This window comes from Nycticebus coucang, chromosome 17 (genome assembly GCF_027406575.1).
Source record: "Nycticebus coucang isolate mNycCou1 chromosome 17, mNycCou1.pri, whole genome shotgun sequence".
Classification (NCBI taxonomy): Eukaryota; Metazoa; Chordata; class Mammalia; order Primates; family Lorisidae; genus Nycticebus; species Nycticebus coucang.
In genome coordinates, this window is record NC_069796.1 from 3,586,946 (window position 1) to 3,613,754 (window position 26,809).

Below are 26,809 nucleotides of genomic sequence, written 5' to 3' on the forward strand. Positions count from 1 at the left end.
ATAAACATTTCCTGCTTTGTTTAAAACTCAGAGTCACAAGAAGAACAAAGGAAAGCATGAGAGTAATTCCATTTTGTTGAAAAACTTTCTTACTTTACCTGAGTTTAGGAAAATTGAATAATCATGTTTTTTTTGTGAGGGCTGACTTTCCTCAGCTGCTGCCAGAATTCTTTCTGATCTCTACAGGAATGAAAGTCCAACTTGTCAATTAAAATTATCCACGTTTCTCCAGATTGCGCATTGGTGCTGTTGCGAACCCACTTACTCCTTTCGTAAGCAGTATTATTATTACACATTTGCACGCGACTTACTCACAAGGGACACATGAGCAGGCGGGCTGGGCTTCATCTACATTGAAATAGATATAATAATCGTTTCTTTGAAATAGCTGAGATCTAAGTATAGAGTACAGAACGACAAGCCACATTTTTTATTGTGCTATGAAAATCTTAAAGCTATGCCAACTTATTTGCTTATCTCGGCAATTATGGTATTTGTGATAGAAAAATTAGACCATGGTATTGTTTAAAAACATGTCAGTCCCATATGCATTGAGAATAAAGCAACCGTCTTCCTACTTGATAAATTATATACTTATTAAAGTACAGCGTCTGATCAAATAATCATGGTCTATCATTATAGGCTCGGTTTGATGTTGTAACATTGTTATTTTAAGCAATTACTTTAAACTTGGTATTTTTAAGAGAGATTTTATTCCTGTGAACCAGGATGGCAGGTACAGGGAAGGACAAATAGTTCAAAGGGAAGATTTAAATCGTGTGTAGTTGAGGGGGCGGTTGTCAGAAGTGGAAGTAATTCTGCTCGTGGTAGAAGAGACGTAACTGGCCATCATAAGCAGATTTCTTCTGATTTTATCTGGGTGTCATAATTAGGCATTTTGCTGGAGGTGTTTTCTGGATGAGAGATGTGTTGGGGAGGATTTACTGGAGCTTGGAGAGAGATGGAAGGGGCAGCTGCCGGCTGCTGGGAAGTAAACAGAGAGAATCAGTTCTCATTGTCATCCATAGCCGACCTTGGAAGGCACAGATGTGGGCTTTCTTCTCAAAGGGAATCAAGTGTTCACCCTCAAGGATAGGATGTTTATAATGCGATAATGTCAATGCTTCTTAAATGAGAAAACCACGTATGAACCCTTAGACCGTTGCTACCTAGGAGCAAGATTTATTGACCTGTGCCTTCATCAGGAGCTTCAGATGCGAGAGGAATGTTGCTAATAGAATTATGTAATGACATTTGCCATAAAAAAAGTCACATTGCAATTAGCACGTTGGGAATTCACCGCGTCCTCTTGCTGTGTGTCACACTCGTTCCCTCTCTGACAACCTTCATTTCCTACTTAGCAAATCCAAGCCCGGTAGCTCCAGCCCCAGGAAGTTGTTAGAGCAATTAAAGGCTTCGTCTCGCAGCACACAGCCTGGTTACCATAGTATCCTCTGCCTCCAAGTCTCTCCTGATGATGTCAGTCTGTACACAGGGCTTGTTCCGAGCATCTACGTGGGGATGAGTCACCCGGGCAGAGCCCCTCACTCGCTGCTCCCTTTCCAGCCTGATTTCCTTCCTATCCAGCAACGGAAGGTGAGTGCCTTGTTCTGCATAGGGAAGAATTTCTACTCGCCTCTATTATTCTCGTTCAGGTTTCTTGCTTTCTAAGATATACTATTGACTGAGATCTGTGAAAGGAAGCATTTCAGCCAATTACCTAGACCCAGACTTACGGTGTGTAGTTAAAGTGTGTGGGTGCGGGGTGCAGGCACACACGGGCAGGGTTACAGAGGTAACTGGATGTCCGAGGGATGCCTGCTGCCCTCCCTCCCGAGGAAGCAGCAGTTGCATACAGCCGGGAGAGCTTTTAATTTCAACATAATTGTAATAAGTAAGTTCCTTAAAACAGATTGGCGAATGTCACAGGATGGTGGGGCCATTTTTTAAAGTGTGCAAATTATGTTTTATTGGTGCTGTATATACTTTATCCAATTTAAACAATATTGATGTTCATAATTTCTAAGATGATGTGGGAAGATTATTAGAAAGAAGGACCAAGTTAGGCTGACAATTAACATGTTATAGAAATTGAAATTTATATTGTAGGACAAAGAGTCAGTCACAAGGAGAGGTAGGAAGTTCAAAGTATATTGTTAGCCATCATTGTGTATTTATGTCAGACTTCTATTGTTTTTTAATATCTCATAATTCCATGGTAAAACTAATGTTTCTGTTATTGTGATGAATGAAATTAGTGCTTCCTGAAAGTTGTCCTCAGATACATATCCATTCTTCTTAAGGATAAACTGGCTGTGTTCAGCCTTATGAAAAGAATGCTGTAGACCACGGATGACGGTTCACGTAGAAGAGCCAGGCGTATATTCCATAAGAACTTAGTTTTCTGTTTTAGCTTTTTCCCACCATCTGCCTCCTCAGTACACGAAAAGTGAGGAGACACACAAAACGGTTTTCTCTCTCTCCTCCTGCTCCCGATCTTCGTTCCGGGGTCCCTGCTCAATGTTTGTCATGCATTTATTTTCTCTCCTTGATTCTCTAGGGAATATTTCAGTATAGTCTGTGAAGAATGCAATACTTAGTTTAAATAGAGGTGATAGGAAAAGGTAGTTTACAATTAATTAACAGAGAACTTTGCAAGGGAAGAAAGTGCCGGAGTTGAGTGGGTGGGCTGGGGAGAAATATCCCATTTCTTTACGTAGCTGGACCTTTGTTCCATGTAGCGGGTGGGCAGGTGGCTTTGTTGAGAGTCAGTAAATGGTTCAGACCAGTGCTTCTCAACCTTCCTGATGCTGTGGCCCTTTAATACAGTTTCTGTGGGTCACGACAGAAACTGAGAACCGCCAGTTCAGACTCTCCTTCCTTAGAGAGACATCTGAAATTTTAATTTGGTTTCTTGTATTTGTAGAATCTTCTGAAATCTTCTTACTGTGTGACTTGCTTTACTTCTGTATGAGATTATGTTAGTGAATTGATGACACCTTTTATTCACCTTTATAAAAACAATCAGTAATCCAAAAATTCTATGCCACAAGAAAAAGAATCAGTGAGAAATATAGTTGTGAGATAGGGTAAAACAATGTTTAAAAGTTTAAATTAAAAGAGAAGGCTGTGTCTTACCTTACATACTAAAAAGCTTTTTCTATGAATTTCTCTGTGCCATGAATATATGCTAACAGGCTTTGACTGAATTTCTTCACTCTTTTTTAATACTAAATCCTACTGGATTTCCAAATTGGTAGTAAATTACTGTTAAAAAGTTCCTAAAATTCAATCAGTGTAACCTGGTTTCTTGTACCCTCAAAGAATCCCCAACAATAAAAATAAATCAATAAATAAGTTCACTCATTCAAAAAAATTCCTAAAAAGTAGATAAAATTATGTATTACTTATTGTATATGATGATACATTAAATATTAAAGAAACTGGTTCCATACTGTTTAAACCCCTTTTATTGAAACATTTTCATAATGCTTGTTTTGGAAACAAAATCAATATATTCTAGGCTCTGTTATACCAGGTTTGTATTTCGTTGTGTTAATGTTGGGGTGACCTAATCTAATTTCCTGAGTATCTAACTCTCAGTAATAATAATACTCCTGCAGTTTTGAAACCTTAATCTAGCCATGAAAATAGTCTTCTGCGGACCCGACTGACGGGAGTAGCACTTTGTATGGAGGGTGCTGTAAAGATTATAGATTCCTTCATGCTGGACTCAAGCAGTGGTTCTGCCTAGTTTTAGGCAGAGGGATTTTAAAAATTGGTTCCGCAAAGTTCTCATTTTATTTTTATGCCATAATAAGAACGTTTTCAGTTTTATAATACTTAGACCCGTCCTTGCTGAACTATGGAAATGCCAGGCTGTGGACTCCCCCACCGGGAGCTGAGAAAGAAACGGTAGGAACAGTTACCACCTCGGCTCTCGGTAGACAGACAGAGTTAAATCCAACCGGTGTCCAGAAGCACAGAGGAAGCTGATTAGACAGCATGATCTGGGAGTAAACATCTCCCCCAGTGACAGGACAGAGACTCAAGTTGGAGAGTTGGTTAAGGACTGTTGAGTGCTTTGCAGTTTTCTGTTCATGCAGAGCCAGGGCTATTTGGACCCTGGGCCCCCTCACGTTCAAGGCCGGATGTCATTCTCATGGCACACATTCCCTCCTTGGAGCTGAGTACTTTTTACTAGTCAACTTTAAGTTTATTTTTTCTCCCACAAAAGGAGTGATTTAAATAGTACAATAACTAGGAAAGCCTATTGGTTTTCTATTATTGCCTTAACAAATTACTATAAACTTGGTGGCTTGAAGCTGTTGTCCCTAACCACCCCCCTGGCCTGGACCACAGACTGGTAGCAGCCCCTGGCCTGTTAGGAGCTGGGCCGCACAGTGGGAAGTGATGGCGGGTGCTCGAGGGAAGCTCCGTCTATATTCTCAGCTACTCCCATCACTCACGTTACCACCTGAGCTTCATCTTCTGTCACATCCTATCCAACCCCCAGCCCTGTCCGTGGAAGAATTCTCTTCCATGAAACTGGTCCTTGATGACAAGCTACTGGGAACCCCTGGCTTAAAGAAGACAGATTTGGCCAGGCAAGGTGGCTCACAGCTGTGATCCTTGCACTTTGAGTGGCTGAGGCAGGAGCATCTCTTGAGGCCAGGAGTTTGCGATAAGCCTGAGCAACACAGTGAGACCCTATCTATACAAAAAAATACAAAAATTAGCCGAGTGTGGTGGGGCATGCCTGTAGTCGCAGCTACTCGGAGCCTGAGACAGGAGGATCACTTGAGCCCAGGAGTTTGAGGTTGCAGTGAGCTAGGATGATGCCACTGCATTCTAGCCCAGGGTGACAGAGTGAGACTCTGTCTCAAAAAAATAAATAAAAATTTATCATCTTACATTTTGTTGGTTGCGAGCCTGGCACAGATCTTGCTTTGGGTGGACCCGTGGCCAAGAAATAAACATCACGATGTCAGCTGGTCTGTATTTTGTTTCCGGAGGCTCTCGGAGTGAATCCCTTGTCTTCTCCAGATCCTGGAGGCTGCCTGCATTGCCGAGCTTCTGGCCACCATCTTAACGGCTGGCAGGTGCAGACTGAATGTTCACACCTCCACCTCTCTGGTTCTCTGCTGCCAGGAAAAGCTCTTCACTTTGAAAGATTTATGTCATTAGATTGGGCCCGCATGGATAACCGGGTGAATCTCCCCATTTTTAGGTCCTTAATATTAATTACATCTGCAAAGTGCTTTCTGCCACGTGTGTTAACAGACCTGTAACAGAGTCACAGGTTCTGAGGATTAAAACGTCTTTGGAGGCCATTATTCTGCCCACCGGGAAAGGATCACAGCATGCATTGCTGACGCTATTCACATTAAATTCAAAAATCTGATATTGTTGTTACTGAAAACTGTGAGTTAAGTCAGTTATTGCCAATAGAGAATGAGGTTTTGACCTGTTTCAGTGGGTGCAGTGGTCCCCAAAGCTGTTAAAATGCCTCAAGATAATGAATGAGGGGAAATCAGATTAGAAAGAAATGTTTCACCAACTCAAATGTTCAAAACGCTGAGGTGCAGACGTGAGCCTCATGAAGTGACTATTCTCAGTTTAATATTTTTATTGAGAGGCTCACATCAGAAGAAGTTAATTAAACAGAACCGATTTGGGACTGTGAAAATTCCATTAGTTAACTCCTATGTGAATGAGCCGAGTTTCTTTAGAAACTACAGGGAAATGGCTGGGCCGCTGGAGACAGAGATGTGAGATCTGGTAACCCTGAGTCTTGAATGACACCGTTACTGATGGAGTTGGCATGAAGCCATGTGAGTCCCAAGACCCAGCAGATGAATCTAGCAGGTGCGTCCTGGGAAAGGCATGATCATCTCATCAGAGCGGCAGCCTCCAGACTTGAAGCGAATATATCTTTCACGTTCACAACCTGTGTTCCTTGTACATTAGAGCCAATCTTGGCCATGGCTCTACCCATAGCAAGAATCAGAAAGTTTACATCTAGTAGTAGTTTTTTAACCACTGCTAGTGATAAAAGGCAAGAAAAGAAACTACTGTAGCGTGTTAGTTTGGGACGGAAAGCCTAAAAGAACATTTTGCTGTGGTTCTCTGAAGAAAAGGAGATGGAAAGGAAAGGAACTGTTTTTCTGTTCATATTCTGTTTTATTGTTGGCATCATTTTCTGGAGCATAAAAAATACTAGATTGTACCAATAATACCTAAGGACCCTTACTTAGAAGACAATGGTTTGTGGAAAGCACAGTTCCTTGTAAGAAGCAATTATTTTGACCGTGATTCATTTTGGTACCAGAGGGCTACCACAATCTTAGTATTCAATATAAAAGCAAAATTGGATTCTATGTAGAAGCAAAATCTGATTTTATGCCCTCATGAGATCTGTTGGTCAAAATATTACCATTCAAGGAGAGATGTTATTCGGAAATGAAGTTAAAAATTAAAGCCAGAAAGTTATCCAATTTAATGAACAACAAAATAGCTGTGTATCTATAAAAAATCTCTATAAATAAAAATACACATATTTAGTTCTTAATGCATGAATTAAGCTCACTTCAGTGTTTAGCTCTCAGTACTATATGCCAGTTCAAGTGCTTAAACTTATTATTATTTAAACTTGCTATTATTTAAGCATAACAAAACTCAAACACCTGTAAACATTTGATCATTTTTAAAGCTGTATGCAGAATATTCCATTTCATGCTGATTTTCCCCAGCTACAGCAAATTAGAGCGAGTAGAGATTAAATCTCTCTGCTTTACTCAGAAGCAAACCTCACAAAGCTGTTGCCTTCTCTGTGATAGAAGAGACGTTTTAATCTTTAAATCATTTTGAACAGGCTCAGTTGCTTTACTAATCCTTTTACTTTGTTAAAAATTATCTTAAAAGTTTATCTTTAAGAGAAACCAGAGATAAAGGAACTAATGGTGATGGTTTTGAGTCTTATTTCGTCAGTGGGTGGTACATCAGGTCGAAGCAGACTTCATCATCAAAAACTTTAAAGATTGTTGATGTCTCACTGACTATTTTGCAAGCTAGCTCAGAGCATTATTTCTGGGGTTCCTGGCCATGGGTGAAGTCGCGCAGCAGGTCCATGAGGCGATGAGGAGTCCGCTTGCCTCCACGGCTTTACAGACCAGAGGACAAGAGCAAGCTGTACTCATTTTTTTCATTCGTCTTGCAGTTGTTCTCTTTTAATTTATTGCTTTAATTTTATTTCCATCTTTAAAAAAAAGGGTGAAACTTACAGAAAGAAAAGCAGTTATTGAAATTGTTTACATTCTTCTAATTTCTGGAACGTTCCTATCTATGCCAGTTTCTGCTATGGAAGTGAGATTCTATGAACAGAATAATATTTTCATTAATTCCTGTAATGTAGTCTGCTTTGGAGTGAAGCCTAAAGAAAATAAAGGATGCCCTGTACTGCAAGCAAAATCTTACGGCCTGGGGCAAATCTGGGGAAGAAGGTTCAGCAGTGGCATCTTAAAGTCCATGGAGGCGCAGGAATGAACACTTGGCCTCTTGTGCTGGGGTATCTGTGACTGGTGCTCTGTGGACTAGCCAAACGGGCAGGCTTAGAGGACACTGCCCCCTTCCCTCCCCCCCCCATTGCTCACCGTCTGTCCTAGATGATTTTACAGAATGTAAGGAGCCTGGGGTGGGGGCAGAAGCCTGGTTCCTGGATGTTGCTGGAGCCAAGGTGAGAAACTGAGCTGTTCTCTCTATGACAGGCTCAGTTTCTTTCTATGCCTAGGGGACAGGAGCGGGGAGGCAACCAGAGGCCGTCAGGTCATCTTCAGTGGTCATAAGTCAGGGACTGAGCTCACCAACTCAAATACTTTCATAAACTCAAACCTTCCCGTAGCAAATTTATGCCACAATTTAAGCTCAAAACTTCCCCAAGAAGTAGAGAAGACTCTACTTCTCAGACTCTCAGTAGAGAAAGTGACAGTGGAATATGATTCACCCATTGTGATATTAGAGCAGGACCAGAGGCAGGTGTCATTGTTTTCCTTATTGGCAAAGGTCAGCTCTGTCCCTTTCAATCAACATGCAATCTCAGTAATTCCTATTGAATGCACTCCATATGTGATGGTGTCACCAAGAACAGTACAGAACTAATCACAGGATAGCGTGACCCCAGAGCTTAAGGAGTTTCAGCTAAGAGCATGACTGTATATGCGGAATAATTTTCTTACCATTTTATTACCATTAATGTGTCATTTTCATGGTAATTTTTGCCAGGCAGGAAATTCCAGTTGGGATTTAATAAATTTGTTTTATTTGCATTCAACTAAAGAGCACTTTTTATATTTTTCTTAAAATTCTAAATGAATGGATGTGTTTCCCTGACAGCAAATCCACTGTTACCCTGGTAAGCATCGGATGACCCTCCCAGCACCCCCACCTCTCTCAGTCCCACGTCTGTGACTGTAAAACTCGCATATCTCCTTTTTGTGTTCTGTCATATAAAACTTGCCTTATTCTCTCTCTGTTACACCTGCAGCACAGGGACACACTCACACACGCGGGAACAGAGTCACTTTGCAGTGTACACGTCCGGCCCCGGCCCTTCTCTTTACTCCTGTTTCTATCTCCTGCAGTCTCCCTGTGACATTTATTTACGTTAAGCAGCCAACTCCTGCGTCTCGGATCTCCTCTGAGTGTGCATTGTGCTGCTCTCTGAAGCTCTGCCCCATTTCCCCTACCGTCATCCCTGTATTTCCTTCCAATGGGAAGAAGGTAGATAAAATTAAAGGAGAAAGAGAGAGCAGAAGGAAGGTACGCGGTTGGTTATGGAGAGAAGAAACTACCGGCAGAATTTGTAAAAGAGTGGAAAGAGAATTGAAACAGAGCAGCGAGGTTGTGCTGGAAAATTGTAGTCTTGTGAGGGCAAGGGGCAGAGGTAAAAAAGCAGCAGCAGAAAACATTTCTTGAATCTTTATCAGGCATTTTATGTCGAGTGGAATAAATTACACACTGAACCTCCTGCATTAAATTACCAGTTTATACTATGTAACTAGTAACATTCAAGTTTAAGCATCTCAAAAGTTGGAGTATTTCTTTGACATCACTGCAATTCTGGCCAGAATATGTGAATCTTAGATGCTAAACTTTTAAAATGAAGTCCTTACATTCTGTAAGATCTGACAATTTTCAAACTTGCTACTATGCCCTTATGTGCACAGCACTGCACAAACAACTCCATAAGGTTTCATCAGCTTGCTGTATCAGGCTCTCCCAGATGTGTTCCTGTGCACCTGTGGTGGTCTTGCTGAGTGGGGTTCATTGTTGTTGTTACATGTTTTGTGTGGTGTCATGAGAATGTCAGAGTTTGAATTAGAGCAACAAACAAACATTTGTAAATTTTTTGTTAAACTTGGCAAGGGTGGAAGTGAAATCAGAGACATATTAGTCCACGTGTATGGGGATAATGCTACTAAGAAAAGGGCAGGGTGCAAATGGATTAAACGTTTCTCTGAGGGGAGAGAGAGTGTCCCTGACAAACAGAGATCAGGGTGGCTCGGAACAAGCAGAACTGAGGAAAGAACTGCAAAAATTCATTACATTGTGTGTCAAAATCATCAGCTGACTGTGAGAAGCCTAAACAATCAAGTAAACATAGATAGAGAAACAGCTGGGATGATCTTAACAGAAAATCCTGGCCAACAACTCATGACTCTTGCATCATGACACTGCACCAGCTCACACAGCACTGTCTATGAGGGAGATTTTTCTACCCACTAAACAAACAATTGTATTGGAACACCTTCCCTAATCACCTGATCTGGCCCCCAATAACTATTTACCCAAAGATAAAGGAAATAGTGAAAGGAAGACGTTTTCATGACATTCAGGACATCAAGGGTAATATGATGACAGCTTTGATGGCCATTCCAGAAAAAGAATTCCCATATTGCTTTGGAAAATAGACTAGGTGCTGGCATCAGTGCGTAGTTTGAAGGGGAGCATTTTGAAGCTGACTGTAGTGATATTTAGCAGTGAGGTGTGTCGCACCTTTCCTTGGGTGAGTTTGTGAACTTAGTTGTCATTACTTGTACTTAGACATAACTTGTATTTTCTAAGTGAAACTTAAGAGAAAACTTGTTCTTACACCTAAATTAATCATATATCGGACTTTATCCTTTTCTAGAATGATCTCCTTACACCTTAGCTCTCTGAAGATTTTCCAGTTAGATTGAACAATTGTTGAAAGATTGGTTGTGCAGAAACAATAGCTTGAAATTTGTCCAGACTTAGTAAAATGTTGACAGTTGGAAGACTAATTGGTATTTCTAGCCAGTGTAGCATTTGCTGTGACAATCTCCCTTGTTGATTGATTTATGTCGATGTCTTTTTGTGTCACAGCAGATATTGCACTGGTTGGCTGCTTTAAAGTTTTTATGCTTGGGATTTCTTCCATTTTTGCAGTAATGTCGAAGAAATACAGGGTTTAGTGGTTTTTAAACTTAGACTCTGGCAAAAAGAAAAACCTTTCATTGTTGATGAAAGGTTTCAGTGAGTCATCTAGAAATTTATACTTAGACTTCCTGACAGCCAGTAATTATTAGACTGCAGTTATTTTTCAGAGGTGTTTACCCTGAGTGGAGGTTTTATCCTATAGATGATCTGAGTCGTGAATTCCTAAGCTAGTAATTTAACTCGGTAGTCACTCCACTAGCCTGTGTAAAACTACCATATTACTGCTAGATAGTTTTAATTCTTTGCCACAAAAGGAGATTGGCCCAGATAATTAAGGCATTCTCAGCCTTAAAATCTTTCATTATAGTAGGAGAGAGGAGATGAGAGTAGAATGTGATTTCACACAGATGCAAACGCCCTGTTTTTTCACAGCAAAACTGCTCAAGTGTGGTCCGGGCACCTTGTCTCCAACCCTTTCCTCCTGGTCGCTCTTGAATGAACTTTTCAGACCACCCCTGTCCATCAGTACCGCTCAATGAAATTTTCAGACCTCCCCTGTCCATCAGTACCTCTCAATGAACTTTTCAGACCTCCCCTGTCCATCAGTACCACTTAATGAACTTTTCAGACCACCCCTGTCCATCAGTACCAGTCAATGAACTTTTCAGACCTCCCCTGTCCATCAGTACTGCTCAATGAACTTTTCAGACATCCCCTGTCCATCAGTACTGCTCAATGAACTTTTCAGACCTCCCCTGTCCATCAGTACCAGTCAATGAACTTTTCAGACCTCCCCTGTCCATCAGTACTGCTCAATGAACTTTTCAGACATCCCCTGTCCATCAGTACTGCTCAATGAACTTTTCAGACCTCCCCTGTCCATCAGTACCACTTAATGAACTTTTCAGACCACCCCTGTCCATCAGTACCGTTCAATGAACTTTTCAGACCTCCCTTGTCCATCAGTACTGCTCAATGAACTTTTCAGACCTCCCCTGTCCATCAGTACCACTTAATGAACTTTTCAGACCACCCCTGTCCATCAGTACCATTCAATGAACTTTTCAGACCTCCCCTGTCCATCAGTACCTCTCAATGAACTTTTCAGACCTCCCCTGTCCACCAGTACCACTCAGGTCAACACCACGTGTGGCTTCGGGTTAAAACTGTGGCATTCTGCTAAACTCTGTAATTTGTGCTGCCTCTGGCATATAGCCAGAATCTGGCCAATTTCCACCACCTCTGTCACTGCCATTAGGTCCAAGCCATCGTATGCTCTTGCTTAGAATTTACAGCAGCCGTTTCCATGTCTCCCTGTAACTCATCTCAATGTAGTGGTGGCGTGATTGTTTCAGAACATGCGTCAGATCATGTTTGTCCTTTCTTCAAAAGCCAGGCCCTAACAGGTGGGCGGTTCCCTTCTCCCCTCTGACTTTATGTCTGCATTTTCCCATGGCTTTGGGTGCTCTCTCTCCAAGCCTGGACAGCTCTTTTTTAGGTCTCTGCAGGGCCTTGCTCCGCCTCTTCCAGGTCTCTGCTTCTTTCTAAGACCTTTACTGAACATCCTGTTTAAAATTATGAGCTTACCCCACCTGACTTCCTTCAATAATCCCTGACTCCTTTTTCTTGCTTCTTAAAAAAAAATTAGCATTTCTCAATATTTAACATAATATATAGTCTTCTTCTTAATGGAATTTATTTTCTGTCTTTCCTTGGCAGAACATGAGGGCAAGATGCTCTGCTTACTCACTGCTAGACCTTTAACTTTGTGAACAATGCTTAGCATAGTTATTAAAGTGCAAGTGTTTGTTGAATTTATGAGTACCATAATTACTCTACAAAATTGAAGGGAAAGAAGGTATTTTGAAAAATGCCTGCTGTTATTGTATGAAATAGTTTACTTTTCTTGGTTTTTGATGGCACTCAATCACTTTTTGGTCCAAAAGTTATGAATATCATAGAGTTTACGTTCACTTGCCTGTCATTCTCAAAAATTGTTCTCTATTCTCCTTTCTTAATTTAAAATGTTTCCTCTCACTCCCACTGTAACAAATCTATTATTTTCTGAAATTTGTTCACTACTATAGTGGGTTGTGACTGCTTCCACACCACGTTATTTCCTCAGACTGTCGGCAACAATTATGCCTCAAGTCACATGTATTTACTGGTGGGGGAAAAACCCTTTCATGAGCAGCGTAGCATGGAGTATAATGGATTATATTCTATTACAAATTTAGTAACTTGGTCTAATAAATAATCTGTCATATGGAAGACACACTTTCTTTTTAAAAAAAATCATGATTTATTGGAGCAGGGAGAAGATATTGGGTCTTATAAAAATGTAAAGTTAAAAAGGAAGGATGAGGCAGCGTTTCAGTCAATGGTAAGACTCAGTGTCAGTAGCAGACTGAGTAGCTAGTTACCCTTAGCAGGTTGACGAGATAACATTTAATTGAGAGGCAAGGTTCTCATAATTATGAAATGGTGGTGATTTTAGGGCTATAATGGTAATCTTTGTAGGTTTAGTGTTTTCAGAGCATATTGTTAAGTGTTTCTCTTAGTCTATTCAACTCTGAATTATCTAAGCTTATGGGTAAATGAATTGATGCCTATATTCCACAGTAAATCTGGAAATGAATTTAAAGCCAGATCAGGTCTTTACCATTGCTATGAAAAGGTAGCATACAGTAACTGTTTTGTCACTGTATATTCTGGAGATACAAATAAACAAAATTATGAGAAAGTAGATAGGATGAAAGGTAGGGGATAAGTTGAGTAAGAAGAAAAAACAAAGTGGCTTATTTTAGCAAAAGGTAAATATTGTCTATAAGCTTTCTGATTATTCAATATAAAAAAGAAATTCTTCAATAAATTAAAATTATTGGAAATAATGAATAACTATGAAGAAACGTAATTCTTCAAAATCCCCCAAACTTCTACATAGTGTCACTACCATTTCAACACACTTAAATCTTAAGCCTTCTTTGCACCCTGTCTTCTCCTTAAGATACTAACCTCAGCCCCTCCACTCCCCTGCCCTCTTCCACCCACCCGTCTCTCACTGCCAAACTGCTGGCCACTTCCTCACTTCCCATTCATTGAAAGCATTAAACCTAAAACTGTTCTGTAAAACGTTGGTAACAGTTACCAGATGGCTAAATGCAGTATTTCAGAACTTATTCCAATAACTTCCTGGTAGCATTTGACACTGCAGATCATCAAGACTCCCCCCAAATAAATAGGAGACGAGGTATTTGTTCACGATGTTTCTGTCTGCACGTGCTGCCCCCACCTCCTTCCTTGCAGAGAAAGCCTGCTTTTCCCTCTGTCTCCCCAAATCTCAACAAGATTAAGTCTCTCCTCCTTTCTGCCCCCGGTCGTGCGATGTCTTCGTATACATGTGGCCTTGTTTTTTCTTCTGCATGCTCAGTTATTTCCCAGACTCAGGCCCTTTAAGGAAGGGGCCATCTTCATGACCTTTACACTCCAGCTCTGAGCACATCCCAGGCCCCCGACAGGTGCTTATTGGACGAGTCATATTCTTTTGTTATGATGCACAGAGTGGAGAAATCTTTTGATCATCAGTGTTTGTGCACACTCATTCCACTGCTCTCAAGTTCAAAACTACTGATGCTTCTGAGCTCAGTATGAATCTCTGTGTTTGCTCTCTAATTCTCAGTGCCAAATATTCGGTGCTAGTCAGACAGTAGAAAAGAACATGGACTGGGGAGAATACCCATTGGGAAGGCGAGGGGAGCGCTCTCTTCAGCCCCTCCGGCATCCCTCCCTGCTGGCATTTGCAGTGATAGAAAGATCCTGAACCTTCCGGAGGGGAAATGCAAACCTTAAGTTATATCTGTATTCTCCCATTTTCTGTGCACAAAGTGGTGAAATGAGGTGAGATCCAGAATGACTTCATTTATGAGAATAAGAGCAAATAGAAAAACAAAACAGAACAACCATGAAACAGCCTAACATCATTTGGGAGAAAATAAACAGGATGTTGCTTGCTAGAAAAGTTTTCGAAGTGCTGGTATTTCTTTTAATAAAATAAAATTTTGTACTAATATGAATATAACAGTAATATATTAATATAGAAGACATATATAATATATAATTATGAAGATATATATTTATATATATAAACTTACAAATTTTCTAATTTCATTGACTTCAGACAAGTCTTACGTCTCCAAACTATTATAATATTTTACTTTCTCAGGCTTACCACCTTTTCACTTGTACCCGTTAATTCTTTTTATACATTAGAATTATTTTAGGGAAGGAATGTGACACACAGCACTACAGTAAAATGAATATTTTAGAGAAGACATTGGTGCCGTTATGGATTTTGTTATTAATCAACAGCCCTCCTAATGTTTTTGTTTTGTTTGTTTGTTGGCCAGTATGATACATGGGAATTTCTACTTCCATTTATGGGAAAGTGAGTGTCACGTCTCTGGCTCCCTGAAAAAGTGTGCGGCCCTGGCAGCTACCCTGGGTAGTTTTGCTGTCGTAATTAAAACACAGATGGAGCTCATTTCTCTCCCAAGCGTTTGATCGGCAGCCACTCTGCGATCCACACTCCTCTCTGCTGAACACATCAGCTCCATCTGCCTTCAATCTGCTTGGAGAGGGGGTCGCAGTGGAATTTCCTCCTCTGATGAGGCAGTTTAAACAGAATACATTGCTCTTGCTGAAGTCATCAAATGATTGATGAAAAATTCCATATAATACATAAAGATTTTCATGACAATTAGTTTGTAACTTAATGAAATATTCATTAACAAATTCACGTTTTAAAAATCCATCACGCCCTTTCTCTGATTAAAATATTTAGAGCATAACATAAAATCACTCCATCTTGAAAACCTAAAGTTTCTAAATAAATTGAGCTGATGGAGCATTTTATTTTTAGCAAGTGTGTTAGAGTTGCTTTCAGATCAGAGTCCTGTGTTCTCATCCGTTATTACAAGCACTAGTTAGAAATGGAGATACTTACAGTGTGCTATCTCTTAAACCCAACATTAAACCAGTTTAAAACAATATGCTAATTTAAAAATGTTCGTAGCTATTTAAAATAGTTTATGATAAATGGCACTTCTTTATTTGGGTATAAGGATAAGAAATGATAGAAATTCATGTTCATTCAATTAAACTGATGCACATCATTAAATGTGTAAGGATTATTATGTAGAAAAAATACACTTACGATATTGGAAACATAGAAAAATGATATTTTTGAGAAAAAAAGTAACTATTTCGTTGTCCTGGAAACGTATTTTATAACGTATGATACTTGTGCAAACATGTAGTCTGGGTTTCTGAGCAGGACACACATATTCTCAATAACACGACTTCTATATACAATTAAATAATGGAAAATTAGTTTGAGTTCCCATTTTCCAATGGATTAATAATTATGGAAAACATTTATGTATGTGTAGGGGAAACTGACCGGATTAAACTGTTACCCACAGAATGTCAGAGCAAAGAATGAAGGAATCAGGAAAACATTCTGAAGAACCCTGGAACACACTCACTGCCTGTGGTTCCTGTGGAAACCCTATTACAGTGAAGGGCAAGGTGACACTGGATTTTGGCAAGGATTTGAGAATTAGACCCACACAGCTGATCACTTCACAGCTGGAGTGACAAATAAGATGAGTTTTGGAAGTGAACCAACAGAAAAGAAGAAAAATAATTATAAATATACAGAAATTTATCATCTATTACCAGAAACCTTTAAAGATAAACTTTGAATTAGCTTCTCATTTTCCGTAAACATATAATCACTTCTATTCAAGCTCAGAATTTTTCAAGGTAAGGATTGGAGGTGGGAAGGGGGAGAAAGAAGAATTTTAGCTTTAGTTATTAAAAATGCATTTTAGATTACATAGTAAACTATATACACTTATCCTGAAGAGGCTACATGCTCATAAGGGAAAAGATGTGAGTAATTTTGCTATCAAAGACTAGGATAAGTATTTTAAACAAAGTGGAAGTTTGGAGACGGAACAGTTCTCCAGAGCAGAGCCACCCAGGGGTCATTCACGGACACCGTCCTGCTTTAACTGGTGCCGTCCTCTTCCCCAACTTGTTTCTCTCTGTGCCAGTTTTATTTTGCCAGCACTCCCATGTAGCTCACGTTTACAAACACCTGGCTTGTTATAATCATCTGTATAGTATGGATCTGCAGAGAATTTCACTAGATGTCATTTGAGTAATACTCTGTGCTACTTTTCTAAGTACTTTATCGACAACCTCTTAAGTAAAATACTGTTATTTCTACTGTATGTTGCAAATGTAGAAACTGCCTAAGATGACCTGGTTAATCCGATAGAGGTGTTGGGATTCCTTGGGAAGACTGGTTCTAGGTTACTGTACAGTAAGTCTCCTCTTAACATGGCCCAGAGCTTCCTGGCAATGGCCACGTATTGCAGAATGAAGCCGATTTAACCATGGGCTAATTCGGGCAAATTTCTTTGGCATAGTTCTGGTCATGAAAACATCACCAAGCTTCTAAATAAAGACCCAAAACTCTTTTTCTTCTTCCTTTTTAAAATTTTTATTGTTTTAAGGTCTTTGTTGCCTCAGCTAGAGTGCAGTGGCATCATCATAGCTCACAGCAACCTCAAATTCCTGGAGGGCTATCTGACTCCACATTGCCCGAGAGGTTTCAGTTTGTGCTGGTTTCAACATCTAAAGGCATCCAACCAATCTAAGATTTTCTTAAATATTTAAGAGTTTGGATAGAAGAGTTTGGATAGAACAAGAACAGACTGTGGGCAGTGTCAGTGTATGAAGTCATAGGAATTATACGGATGGGATTAGGAAACTGCATAAACAAACATGTTTCTGTGGTGCTTTGTACAAATTTCAAATTTTTGATTCTTTATAGTATAGCTTTTAGAGTCCAGATTCGGTTCGAAGCCCCGAGTTGAGTGAATCTCTCAGTGGGCTTTTGGCACGAAAGCCTCTCCTGCGTGAGGGGAAGGCCAGTACTGCTTCAATTTCTTAAAGCTCCTGGATTATCAAACACTGAATGCCAAGGTCAAGGTACTAAAACTGCAGGGTATTGTGATGTCTACATTTAATTCGTTGAACCCCTCTTAACATATTCATAAAATACAATGGTTGGATGCGCTATGTAATTTGAGAATAATTTTAGCAACCCGATAGAAGGTTCTTCAACCAGCCAAGTTGCCCTCTGTTCTCTCACTGCCAATTCCGTATCTGAATAACGCCTCTTTAAAACTTTCCCAAATGGGTATGACAGGAAGGTTATTTTTACAGGAAGTGCACAGTACTGAGAGGGTAAATAAATACATCAATTCTCACAACTTTATAAAATGGGAAATCTCGTAGGGAAGAGAATGGGTAGACAAAAGGTGTAAAATCCTAGGGAAGACAGATGAGAGGAAACGCAGGGGAAATCTTTTGCTACTTCAGAAATAGATCGCTCGTGCTTACAAGTTTTATCACCAAAGCTGAGAGTTTTAAGACTACCGAAAGTTGTTACCGAAGAAAATAAAATCATATTTATTTAGCAACACTGAGTTTAAATAGGGGCATAATTTGCTGTAAAACTCTTACTAAACTTTAGGGAAGAGAGTTAAAAGACAATTCCAAAACAGTTATAAAACCTAAGTAAAAATGAATGGAATACTGTGCTTCTTTAAAAAAAAATCAAAGCTTAATCATTTTTTTCTCCTTACAATATTTTATTTTTAGCATGTGACCATCATATAGAAATTTGATATGGGAAATAATTAGATGTGAAAGAGTGAACATCTGGGAGATTCAGGCTTTCGTCCCTCTGTGGCCCAATTCCTGGAAGGAGCACGGGAACAGATGCCAAACGACAGTCAGAGTGAGCAGTTAAAACCAAGTCATCTTAGAGCGTACTTAACTAGGAATTAGAGTTACAGATCCTCTTTTCTTACAGGGGTGTTTTCTTCTAAGAGGGAACATAAAGAAAGAAATTGAAAGATGACTGAGAAATTAAAGTGTAAACTTCAGGGGCGGCGCCTGTGGCTCAGTCGGTAAGGCGCCGGCCCCATATACCGAGGGTGGCGGGTTCAAACCCGGCCCCGGCTGAATTGCAACCAAAAAAATAGCCGGGTGTTGTGGCAGGCGCCTGTAGTCCCAGCTACTTGGGAGACTGAGGCAAGAGAATCACTTAAGCCCAGGAGTTGGAGGTTGCTGTGAGCTGTGTGATGCCACGGCACTCTACCCAGGGCCATAAAGTGAGAGATGAAAAAAAAAAAAAGTGTAAACTTCAGTGATCCTAAGTTTGCTGTAAGTGCTTATGAGCCATGCTCCCCGGCTGACTTTAACAGACCTGCTCTCAGTCTGTCACAGAGGGCTCTGAACTTGGAGAGTCAAGTTGTAGAAAGGGTAGACTAACGTTCTCAACCCCCGACCTTGGAAAGGATACCAGTTCTTCTCTCTTCTTTGTTTAAGACAAAAATACTTAAACATTGATTATTTAATCTTTTCTTTGTGCATTTCCAGTTTACTCAGCACTAATTTAATTTAGCTTTTTAAATTTTACACAGGTTAGAACATTAGAAGTGGAAATGTGTAAGATGACATTTGGTTTATTCAAGCCCCACAAAACTAGCAGATGTTTTAGGGAAGCAGCATTAAAAATGCTACTTGATCCTTAATTCAAGACCGTACTTGGTTGCTACATCTGGAAGAAGTGCTATGCCAACAGCATGCTGTTGCATTAAAGCCTGTGTTATTTGTAAATATTTAAGAAAATCAGAAACAAGTGTTCGCAAGCATAGTATATGAAATCAAATGTAAATTCTGTGGGAAGGAAGAGTTCTGCAAACATTTCTAAATCTGTAATATTTATCCATATAACATTTTAATAAAACTGGAAAGAATCGAATTTTATAATGAATCCAACCAAAACCTTATAACTACGTTGCTTTATCTTGCCATTCTCTGTAAATGGAAGTTATGGTTGTAAAAGTCACTGGGACAAACAGTCACGCTGTATTTAAACTCCGTCATGCCAAATGTAGAATCTCCAAGTTTCTCTCTTTAAGTATTTTCCCAACACTTGCAATATTATCTGATGTGATTAGAAAGCTGAGTACTATTAATTGCTATCATGTATAACTGTGATAGTAGCTGGCATCTGGTTACTTTTCCTGTTACTCAGGAAATCACTCTGTTTCGCTACAATCACTGTGTAAAAGTTTTTAGGTATGCTTTTTGCCCAAAACACACTAAATGTTTTTTCAGTGAGAAAAAGGAGGCTTCAAAGCGATGTAAAATATAGGTGACAGTGCTTGCTAATTCGTTTTATGAGAGTAGAAATACTTCGCTTAAAAAATTCATAGGTTTTTTTAACCTCTCTGTTTTTATTAAGAAATGTAAATTTCCTAGAATAGGAACTTATGCTAAATACAATTCTTTTTGTATTATTTATAATCTATGTGGTTAGCAAATTACTGCAAGATCTATACTCCTGTATCTAGATGCCAAATTAGGCTTTAGGAGACCCTGCAAGATATTGAAATGGTCACGAAATAGGAAATTATTCCCCACTGAGATGGAGCTGATGGTAGACTGGGTGTGAGCTCTCTGAGGCCCAGCAGACCGCCCAGTGGGGGAGGAAACACCTCTGCTCACCCGAGTCTTGGTGCTCTCCGATGATACCCTGCAGGCTCCAATCCAGCAGTGTTTCAGGCTCCTGTGTAACCTAACAGAAAATGAAACAATCTAATTTAAACCCTTTTTAAATATAGGCATTAAACGGCTAACAGTTTCATTAAAAAAAAAAAATCAAACAGTTCCTTGCATAACTTCTAAGAAATCTTTAACAGCGGCACTCCCTGCCTGGATATAGGTGTTTTTAGTTTATATAATATTGTTACTTATCCTTCAACAGGACTAGTTTTTAATCTAAAACTAAGAACTTTGGGTGAAAAAATAATTACCCAAATCAAATATATTCTTAGTAGTTCTGTAGAATAAACTTAGAAGAATATCCAAGGTAATCTTCGTAGGAACCTGGCCCCTGTGTGGGTCAGATATTGAATGCCAGATTTTAATGTTTGTGTGCTGTGTTGAAAACGGCATTTAGTGTGAGGTCATGAGACCCAGGCCTGGAATTCAAGGTCCAGGAGTACAGACTTGTGGACTTAGCCAAGGCATGGAAGCTCAATTTCACTATGGATAAGAAAATTAATGAGATTAATACTGCTTTCTAGAGTTAGACTATTATGAAAAACAAATGAAATTATTTATGGAATGGATTTGTCCTATGAAAAGCCCGAATTTTATTTTTGACTCTGCCGCTTTCTGGCTTTGTAATTCTAGATAAATAAGCACAATAAAGCCTTGTTCACAGCTGTAAAAAGAGGATCATATGAATGCAGTGCTTACAAAGTGTTCCTTTCAGAGTAAGAGCTCAAGAAATGTTCATTGCTATTATTATTTTTCTAAATCTTCGCATATGGGAGCTGCACCGGTGGCTCAAAGGAGTAGGGCGCCAGCCCCATATACTGGGGGTGGCAGGTTCAAATCCAGCCCCGGCCAAAATCTGCAAAAAGAAAAAAAAGAGTAAATCTTCACAAATGTATTTAGTGTTATCTGGAGACTTAAAAAGGTATAATAAAATATTATTTTTTAAAAACTCACTCAAAAGCTTACTCTAGTAAGTGTTTGCTTGTACTTGAAGACTTGTTATCCCACACACTTTTTTGTAAATTAGAATAACTTTTGTGCTAGGTATTTATGTAAAATGAGATATTTCCCCCTACCCAGGTGATAGTGCATATCCAGAATCTTTTCAGCGTTTAATGTTTGCTACGGTTAATAACAATTTAATTATAAATTATTTTGCTGATGGATTTGGTACAAGACAGGAGTTTGTGTGATTCTGTAGCGGTAGGGTGGAATTTCTTAAATTTTGAGAAGACGCATTGGAGGGCCTTGTCTGCTGCTGCTGCCATCTCCAGAGAGCTTGTGGGAGATGCGCTGGAGGTTGCCTGCCTCTCACAATCCATTTAGAGAGTCTGCAGCAAACCTTTCCTCGGGTAATGAGATTAGCACTCTGTTGGGACTGCCATCCCCAAGGATACAAATTTGTTTCTCAGTGTTCTAGCTAGTAATCTCACCTCCTTGATAGGTTTTTACAATATAACTGCTGCTCTTGAAATGGAAATGAAGACCTCAGACCTCTCTCTGTCTGCTGGGTTAGGAAGTTCAAAGATTTTCACAGTGTTCAGCCTTGAGCAAGTTAAAATCAGCTGCTCCTTGTTCTTATCCTTCAATGATGTTATCTCTGAAGGGAGGTGATTGAGTAACTGAATTCAGAACACAGCCATATGCTGATGCTTTTATAAGCTAAACACACATGAATTTCTTCCTTTTAAGACCCTTCAGCTTTAGTACTTCATATTTTAATTTTTATTGTATAATTGTGTTTTATTAAAAAAAGCTTTGTTTAGAGACATGGTCTCATCTGTCACCCAGGCTGGCGGACAGTGGCATGATCAGAGCTCGCTGTGACCTCCAGTTCCTGGGCTCAGTTGCTCCTCTTGGCTCAGCCTCTTGAGTAGCTAGGACTACAGGTGTGCACCATCAGGCCCCAATATTTTATTTATTTATTTATTATTTATTTATTTACTTTGAAACAGAGTCTCACTTTGTCACCCAATATTTTTAAAACTTTTTCTTATTTTATTTTATTATTATTATTATTATTTTATTTATTTTTTTTGCAAAAATGGAGTCCTGCTATGTTGTCCAGGCTGGTCTCGAACTCCTACCCTCAACTGATCCTCCCAAAGTGCTGGCATTACAAGTGTGAGCTGTGTGTGCCCAGTTATTTTTTGAACTTTTAAAGAAAAGCATACTAAGAAATGCTTTCGGTTTAAGCATATCAACTGAGAATTAAAAGCCATCTGAGCTTGTTTGGAATTCATTGTAGAAGGAATAAAAGGTAAGAATCATTTTCAGTTCTCTTTTGTGTTTTATCTTAGCAAGCATCTCTTACTCCCCTGGAAGGACAAGGCAGGTTGAAAATCCCTACTCTGCACTTCGCAAAGGTTCCAAAATGCTAACCTTTTTGAAAAGTGACATGATGCTCAAAGGAAAAGCTTATTGGAGCTTTTAAGATTTTAGATTTTTAGATCTGGGATGCTCCACTAAGTATAATGTAACATATTCCAAAATCCATAAGAATCCCAAATCCGAAACCTGATCCCAGGCATTTTGGATAAAGGATACTGAACCTATATAGGTATGCTGAGACATTATGATCCTAGGAATATAAAACAAGATAAAATTTTAGTAAACTTGTTTTATTACACATTGCCAATCATATTATAATGTCCCCTTTTATTTTAATTGTATGCTCGTAATACTGAACATGATAAATAAATATTATTACTTTTAAAAATGTCTAGAAATTTGAAATACCCTAAGTCTGTTTTCAGGGAGCATAACTTTTTATAGCTAGGATTCCAATGGCTTATAAAATAAAAATTACAGCATCTTTTTCAGATCATTATGGTTTTCATATTTTAAAAGCCACTCTTGGAGAACACGGGGTAATTTAGATAAAAATATTATTGTAGTATAAAACTTTGTTTGATTTTAATTTTAGAAATTTTAATTTTTGAAACTGTTCTATCTTAAACCTTCGCTTCGAGTCTTGCTGTTCTTGGTGGTACTATATCACCTGAACATGCACCTGATCCCCGTGGCTTCTGGTCGTAACTCTCAACATTGGCGGTTTCTGTGCTGCAGAGACGGTGAGGGTTGCTCGGGGGAACATTGGTATCAGTGCCACAGCCCTTACCTGCTCCCTGCTCTCTAACTGGCCAAGTGTAAAGGGACGAGTGACGCACATCCCTGGAGGTGGTGAGGGTTACAAGGTGTCCTATCACATCCAGCAGGGTCTGGAATATAGAGGGTGCTCAATAATGTTTAGTCTCCTGGTTCCTGGTAGGTAGAAATGGAGATGCGAAGGTAGGCGATTTGGGTCTGGGGCGACCATAGCTGTGGACTTGGAAATAGCTGATCCTTTACTTCTTTACTTTTTACTTGACAAAGTGGATGCAGCTACGTCCACGGCAGTATGATAGGTCCTCAGCCCAGGCTGAAAATATATGACTTAATCAATGGTATTTGCATTTAAGAAGTTCCTACCTGGTAGGATTATTTTAGCAACTCAAAGATGCATAATAATTAAAAAAATAGCATACATTAAAGCACTGCAAGCTGGGAACTTACCCAGTGAAAGTAAATGATGATTAATATAAAGGTGTAGCCCTGCAACAGAAGTTGGGCATGAAAAGTTAGGACTTTGGCATTTTTATTATCTGAAAAGAGAGTGAAAATTATCTCATTAAAATATTATGCTTATTATTCAGTCTTGAAAGCGTGGAAAGGTATGAAAGAGAAATGTAGCTTCCTCTGCGTGCCTTTTAAGTACGAACCCTCACTATGGAGGTTTTTGAACAAACCATGCCACAAGATTTTACAGGGACACATTTCAACATGGATTAAATTTTTGAGGAGTTAGCTAGAATTATTTATAGGCAGCAGACAAAACATGTGTGTTTTATATATATATGCAACATATATAGCACACACACACATATATATATCTGTGTGAAATAGAAACATGTCTGTCAGTAGCTAAAAGCTATGACAGTGTTGTGCTAGAAATAATAACATCTATATTTCACACAGTTTTTTAATGCCCAGAGGGTGTAGTTTACATATTTCCCTGGATAACTTTGTTGGCACACAGTAAATATCTAATAATAATGATAATTCTTTCTCTACACAATATTTGCTTTGACTAGAAAAAATTTACTGCTGTGCTAATGTACAATTGTTAAAGTATGTTAAAATAATAAGTAGATTTCATGGCATTTTGTGTCGGGGTCCTGCCCCAGGGGCAGGGCCTGTTAAGACCTGTGGATCTGGCCATGACCGACTGAAGAAATATAAAGTTAGAAACGATGAGAAACAAGGAGATGAGACACACAGAATATAATTTTCAAAGGTGGGAACTCGGGGGACCACTGCCCAGTTGTGGGGTTCTGGCAGTGGCCCCGATTGTCAGTTCCACTCAGCTTTATGGAAGGCTATTTGCTCAGTAGCCCAGAGGGTAAGTTGAGGAAGAGAACAAAGACACCGGCAGTTTTTCTGAGCGAGCAAATCAGTTCTTATTGTTTTTATAATTATTAACTTTAAGGGTCTGAGCAGTCTTGATAAATCTGGATCCTGAGCCTTGTGTGGGGCCAGCCTCGTGTCTGAGGTCTCACACACACAGTTTTCTAGGGAGGCGTTAAACTCTGCTAGTTCACTGTGGAGTAAAATACCACTGGTGTCAATCTCCTCTGAAGATTCAGTGGGAGAGAGGAATTTTCTTCTCATCAGCACCACGGAGAGTCTTCCTCTGCCATAAGGGAGATAAGTCTTTCTGCCCATATTTCAGGGCTCGAGCTGTTCCCTAGATCTCTGCCCCAGACAAATACAAATCTCCACAATGGGTATTTGCTTTGTCTGTTTACTGGGCAGGAAACAGCCTAGTTAATGTATCCTTCCAGGCCTTGCCACAGCCTCTTCTGTGGCCATTATTCCTCAGAGTGCACACAGACCCAACAGGGGTGTTAGTAAGCTGTATCCCCAATAGGCCAGAGCTCTAGGAAAAGCAGGAAACTTGCTCAGATAAGAAATTTAGCAGTGTCTGGTTTAAAGTTAAACTAGGTGACTTTTCTTTGTTCTGCCTCACTCAGCTTACATTTTTATTTTTCCCTTTTTCTGAAGGTGTTTTCTCTTGCCAAGAATGGGGTTTTGGTCCCCATTCTGCCTACGATCTTGTAATCACATGATGATGTTTATAGGAGCTCGTCTCCCGCCCTCGCCTCTAAACCCTGAAGTACCTTATTGTACTAAACTGTGGGCAACTGAAACTATGAAAAGTAGAATTGTGGAGGGGGGACATTAGTACACTGCCCTTTCCTCCATATAGGAACACCATATGTGTCTTCCCTTTAAGGACGGGTTGGATGAATAAGTTCCAGGAAACTCATCCACACAAAAATGTAATAAACCACACAACCTGTGTGCATAACCAACCAACAAAATGGGAGGGCAGAACAGCTGAGTCATTATGAGCACAGGCTTTGAGTCCTGTAGCCCTGGTTTTAAATCTTTTCATTGAAACTTCTGTTGCTTTGAGCCAGTTAAAACAAGGGCTGTCTGACTTTATTTAGACCAAAGTTTCCTCATCTGTAAAATGGAGATAATAACCTTTTGTCAACTGTATTATTAGAAATATCAAAAGAAAAATGTGTCAAAAAAGTAAGCAATGTGTATGGCATTATCCAATGCCTGAAAATGTCAATTAATATAACAATGAAATAGCAATGCGTTAGACAACAGAAACGGGAGGGAACGTGAATAAAGGAGAAGGGGAAGGCAGGGCAAGTTCTGTGGGCATCACGTCTTGGTCAGGAACCTTTCCGTTCACCTCCTACTGTTGGGGAAATTCAGAGGGTGTGGCTGGCAATACTGTGACAGCGCCTGCAGCTCGGCCCTGCATTATTTGTGAATATCCTTGCTTATTTTTCTTTGACGATATTATAAACAAGCATCCATCCTCAGTAACTTGAGTATTATCGGAGCAATATGGACATACATGAGAGTGCTGAAGTGTAGAACTTGTTACGTAAAGGTCTTCAGGAGTGCAGGATAATCTGGAAGAGAAACAGCGCGTTGCAGAGACACATTCCAGATGCAGGACAACCTCATTTTTCTGTTTCAATGTCACTGTTGAGATAAGATGCCATAAAAATACATTTGACACCAGGACTCAAGAGGCATAATCCTAAACATGGCTGCTATAAAAACAATAAATTGGGCAGATCTTGTTTGTGAGATTTTAATTAACATTTTAAAAAAGTATTTATTCCATTTACACAAATACTTGCAAGGCAGCTCGAAGTGGGGCTTCTTCAAACTGCAGTGAGCATGTCCCAGAATCACCAAGGTGAAGGGTGTTGGATTTCCCACCCCTATCCCCAGAGACCCACGTTTTCAGAGAACAGATCCTACATTGAGCTATTTCCTATTGAACAGATCCTACATTGAGCTATTTCAATAAGCTGTTACAGAGTTACGGCCAAAACACAGAACTTATTTTTATGTGTTTATGGAGAAAAATGCAGGGCTATTAGAGTCTTTTGCTTATTTTAGTGGTAATCTTCATTGCATTTGGAGGAGAATGAATAGCATAAACCTTCAGTTTTGTTTTGTTTTTTCCCTGTTTTGAGATAGAGTTCGCTCTTGCTCAGGCTAAAGTGCT

General features: G+C 39.6%; 1 protein-coding gene across 8 annotated transcripts in view; it reads left to right on the plus strand.

The window, feature by feature from the left end:
- Positions 1-26,809, plus strand: part of PAM (peptidylglycine alpha-amidating monooxygenase) — a 282,185-nt gene that overhangs the window by 47,867 nt on the left and 207,509 nt on the right. Inside the window, exon 1 of one of the 8 annotated variants that reach the window (XM_053566344.1) lies at positions 1,468-1,596. The exons of the other annotated variants lie outside the window; for them this stretch is intronic. The gene's annotated coding sequence lies outside the window, so the exon portion shown is untranslated. Of the gene's footprint in view, positions 1-1,467; positions 1,597-26,809 lie in introns of those variants that run through there. 8 annotated transcript variants of the gene reach the window in all.